The 4,938-nt window shown below is 46.5% G+C and overlaps 1 long non-coding RNA gene across 3 annotated transcripts; it reads right to left on the bottom strand.

Moving 5' to 3' along the window:
* On the bottom strand, positions 1 to 4,710 carry LOC143269431 (uncharacterized). 3 transcript variants are annotated; one of them, XR_013045850.1, is made up of 3 exons: positions 4,451 to 4,710; positions 1,270 to 2,842; positions 1 to 524 (listed from the first exon to the last, which is right to left on the bottom strand). It is a non-coding gene; the product is annotated as an uncharacterized LOC143269431 (long non-coding RNA). The 3 variants fall into 3 exon arrangements; XR_013045849.1 differs by lacking the exon at positions 4,451 to 4,710 and having other exon boundaries at positions 1,270 to 1,404; positions 1,718 to 4,437; XR_013045848.1 differs by lacking the exon at positions 4,451 to 4,710 and having other exon boundaries at positions 1,270 to 4,437.
* Between the last annotated feature and the right edge of the window lie 228 nt (positions 4,711 to 4,938).

The following is a 4,938-nucleotide window of genomic DNA, read 5'->3' as shown; positions in this document are numbered from 1 at the left end:
TTCAGAGGCAAAACATTCATAATAAATTTAATTTCACTGAGGAGAAAGGACTTTTTTTTTTTCCAACAACAGATGAATTTTTTTCCAGAACATAGTTTGAGACACAGACAATGAAACAGAAATCTGAAAAAGTATTTTCTGATGAGTGGTCCAGGCCAGCACCAGATCTCAAGCTGTGGTCACGGGTGTCGCTCCATCATTGAGGCTTGTGTGCCTAGTGTCTTAAGTTCTGCTATTAGAGAGTGCTACATTCTCTCTCTCTTTTTTTTCACACTCCCCTCATACTTCTGAGAGGCTCTGAGCTCATTCCATTCTTCTTCTAGCCCTTCATAGATATTCCGCGAAGATTCTGCTTTTCAAAATCAAGACTGCTTGAAGTTCCGCTGAGAGTCATGAAATTTCAATCTCCCACACAATAGCAGCTCCATCTTCTTTTCGCCACTCTTGGCATGGTGGGAAGAGCGAATGCCCAGCAGGAACAATAGGACTCCTTTTCAGTTCTGAGACCCTGGATGCTGCACAGGCTGCATAGAAAAAAAAAAAATCCTTCACAATCCCACGGGTGACATCTCTTCCCCCTTATCACCCACGCCTCACACAGCCAGAACTTGATAAGACACTCAGGGAGAAGATAATGCCTACCGTCAAGCTGTCTAGGTAGAAATAATAATAATCTGTTTATAGGAAAGCAGCTGCCCCATTGTTTGGGATTCATGAAATCTCAGTTAGTTATTCTCTTTCAGCCAGGCCTATTCCCCTTCCTCACGTCCATTCAATCACCTCAGGACTTTAATGATGGGCATTTGGCTATAACCACATGCAGTCTCGGGATATACTTTAAAAACCATAGAAGAAATATTTTGTTAAATCATATGGAGGCTAAAATAAGTTCACTATTTAAAAAAAAAAAAAGAATTCAGAATTATTGCCCAAATGTCAAAGGCAGGCTTTAGTTTCTCAGAGTGAAATTCTGAAGAATGGAGGTAAGGTGGCTGTCCAGAATCCAGGTCACACCCACATGCGCTGCCTTTCATCAGTGGAAAATGGAACAGGGAGGCTTAGAAGCAGCCTGGCTGGGGGATTATTGTTCTCTTACCCTTGAGCCGCATCCCTCCCCTGGCTACAAAAGGGTCCCCTGCTCTGAGGGTACTGCACTGACCAGTGTTAGCAGTAAGTGACCCCGTCCTTGGAATGGACGGAGGGGTGAGGCATTCCTTTCTCCTATGTCTACCCATCTGGGGCGGAAGGTGGCATAGAGCAGCTTTTTACCTTGCAGATGAGACAAACAAGTGATGGGGAACAATGGGATCAATTTCTTCTGGCCCTCCACCTAATGTGCTGGCTCACTTCCAGGAGCAGACCGGCACCTCATCTCTGAAACAGTTACTCATAAGCAAACAATACCTATAAGTTAACAATAAGCGAAAAGTTCAGGTTGCTTTTGCATCCGCAGTGACTTCCCTAGATATCGTCAGTACATCTAGTTAAGCTGAATTGACCGTCCTGTGGGGTTTCCTTTTAGCACGGGGTGGCAGTGACCCAAGGGAATCAACGGGGCGGGCGGGCAGGGGGGCGGGCAACATAAAGGTAAGGTTAGTGGAGACAGCCTTGATGAACTGCCCACTTCCTCATCCCCCCACTGTGGATGGTAGGATTACTCCTGCCTCCGAAACGCCTCTGGTAAGTCCAGATCTCTTAATGCACAACAAACACATACCCAGCTCAAGGGTCTCCTCTTCTGTCACCGCTTCGTGAATGCCCTGTGCCCGGGAGGCACAGCTCAGGTACCACAGCACTGTGCACAAACTCTCCCAGCCTCGCGCCCCTCTGTACGGGATACACTTCTCGCTGACCAGAAGATGAATTTCCAAGAAAGGACATTAACTTCTCTCTACATCTTTATTCATCTTTAGGAAGGAAGGTTAGCACTGTTCCTTGTATCCATCATGCTTGGTCATGGATCCAACACACTTGGTCATGGATCGTAACTCTGACAACAACCTGTGTTTCCCTGAACTGGGGTGAGGGGGAGCAGAATTCCCTAGGCGAATAATGTACTACTGAATCACACTTTATATATATATGTGTGTGTGTGTGTGTGTGTGTGTGTGTGTGTGTGTGTGTGTGTGTGTGTGTGAAAATAGGGAAGAACAAGAGAAGGCCACACGGATGCACAGTATGTGTGCCCACACTGTCTAGGCATTCACTGGACAGTCTGCTTGCATCACCCTCTCACTTGGGAGCTGCACTGTTCTCTCCTTATCTGAGATCTGAGTCTGTTGACCTGCAAAGGACGTGTGGGGAAGGGAAAGAAATTTATCACAAGAGTTTTTATGGTTTGTTTTTTTTTCTCTTTCCACCAGCCTTACTATGAAGGGGTGACCTTAAGGAACCCACAGAGTTTCCTCTAGGAGAGCAGAAATTGACTCTCCCCTCTGACAAGGGGAGACCAGCACACACAGATGAGGTAGCAAGGAGTAACTGCTCCCCCATCATCAGACAAGCCCCCCAAAGAGAAGGGCAGACGGAGCCAAGGAGGTCTGTCTGGGCTGCTTGAAAGAATGGGTCTTGACAGCATCCAGGGAAGGGCTGATGCCGCTGTAACTTGTGAGTCCCTCTCTCGGTACTCATTATTAAAAACACAAGTTCTCACACCACGAGTGTCTGCAGAATTCTGGAAACCTCTGGATTCAGCCTCCGTCATTCTTCCCTAAGACAGCAAAGGGGTTAATGTCTGGGCAGTAATTAGAGGCTGCCAGCACCCACCCTACACATAATAGGCATTGTTGTACTTGAGACTTTGTCTGTTTTTTCTGGCAGGCTTGACTGCTTGGAACAGATTCTAAAACAGGAAAGGGAAAAAAAAGTCAGTCTGCTCTTTTTTTTTTTTTCTTTCTTTCTTTTGTTTTTAATGGGCACAGCCGACAACAACATGAGGATTGTCGTAGAAGCGCTATTTTCCTGGATTTCCAGGAAAGTTGGTGGCGGAGAGGACAACTTGTCAACTTAAAATACATCGGCCTCCCTCGAAGGGGAATTAGTTTACACGTGTGCACAGGGCATCTGGAACATCTGAAGGTGGCTGCCCGCTCTCAGGCACGAAACAACACATTACAACTGTATTAGCTGATAAGTGAACTGTGGCTGGCCCATTCATCTGCATAGGAAATCCATTAGCATGACGTTATTAATGTGCTTGTTCATCAACCTTCCCAGGTCACTTGCAATCTCAGGACGTGTTTGTCATTCACACCTGATAGGCTTCCAGATGTTTCCATCTGCAAGCACACGACCATGTCTTACTGAGTTACTGGGACCGCAAAACCCATTAGATTCCATTCCAGTGGGAAAGACCAGGCTTTACATCAGCTTTTTGTTGTTGTTGGATTTTTGTTGTTGTTGCTGTTTGTTTTTTTATTCCTAATCTACCATGAAACAATGTTTTTTATTTTCACAAACCAAATTATGAACTTGGCCTTCCATGGCAGATATTTACAGATGTTTCCAAGTGTTTCATCTGTTTCTGTACTTTCCCTGTTACAGACCGATGATAAGCAGCCTGGGAATCAACCTGGTCCACGGTACATGTGCCGTTGGACCCTGGGCTGAAGGCCAGAGTGGCTATGCTAGGTTTGAGTCTTCCAACTCTTACAGCTACTCACTTCTGAGCTGTGTTCAGTGAAACATTGTGCATTGTATGAAAACACGCCACAAGCTGGACCCAGCCCACCAGCTAGGGTTTGCCAAGCCCAGGCTGCTGCTGCTGCAAGGGGTTAGTTATAAGGGTTAGTTATAATGATAACCAGCACTGCCTGGCCAGCTACTTCGTCGGTCATCAGTCCGCTCAGTTCTCCCACGGTATTTGTATATTAGACGCCATTGTTTGAATTTCACGGAGTGCCAAAGATGTACTATATGAATCTTAAGAACTTATTTTTATTCAATCTAAAACATGAAAGATGGTCCTGAATACAAATCGTGTGTGTGTGTGTGTGTGTGTGTGTGTGTGTGTGTGTGTGTGTGTGTGTGTGTGTTATTGTATCCTCTTTGTGTGGCACACACTTTCCTGACTGGGTCCTCTTCCTAGCCCTCCCAACCTGATTTTGCCAGTTACTTCCTTGTGATTATTTAGGAGAGTACTGAAAGGGGAGCTAGTTCTTCTGTTCATGCTACAAATATTCATTGAGTGCTGCCCTTCTGTCAGGCCCTGGGTTTAGAGCAAGTACTTCACAGAGAGGAGAATACAAAGATACTCACACCCATGGACCGTCAGGATGGCCATGGTCTTCAGAATCAGTCAAAAAAAAAATCATCCACGTAAATACAGCAGAGAAAAGACAGGTGTGGCAGCCCGTGGAGAGGGGTGGCAGGGTGTGGGGGAGGAGAGCAAGTTGTCCCTTAAAATCAGTGTGCACCATCCAACGCAGCATGTGACCACACCACCACCTACCTGAATACCAAACCCTGGTGTGTGGTTCCCTTGTCCCTACGGGGAGGGTCGCGTCCACGAAAGGAAACACAGGATGTCTTGTGTCGGGTGTTCTATGTAAGAGCGTAGAGTTATTCTTTCAAAGCCGTGCCCTTCCCTTCCCCTTGCTGAGTAGACAGACTGAAGGCTTGGCATCTGGAACAATGCAGGGACCAGGGACCGGAGAGGGGAGAGGAAGGAAACACAGGTCCACAAGGAGACAGCTTCAACAAGGGTGAAGCTGCTGCCTGCCCCCCTCCGGGGTCCCCAGCAGCCTGCTGAGAGGAAGGAAGAGGAGGGGCCTGACTGCCAGACACTGCCTTTACCTTTCTCAAGAGCTAGTGATGTGGAGTTTACTTTTCTCAAGAGGTAATGACGTGTTACTATACACTTGGATTTCGCTCAGATTCAAAAGGAGAGCACGGTGTTTTGCTTCCAACGTGAAATGTTTCTAGATTTTTTTAGAAAGA

Source organism: Peromyscus maniculatus, chromosome 18 (assembly GCF_049852395.1).
Source record: "Peromyscus maniculatus bairdii isolate BWxNUB_F1_BW_parent chromosome 18, HU_Pman_BW_mat_3.1, whole genome shotgun sequence".
Taxonomy (NCBI): Eukaryota; Metazoa; Chordata; class Mammalia; order Rodentia; family Cricetidae; genus Peromyscus; species Peromyscus maniculatus.
The sequence above is the reverse complement of the archived record's forward strand: the minus strand, read 5'-3'. Positions and strand labels throughout refer to the sequence as shown.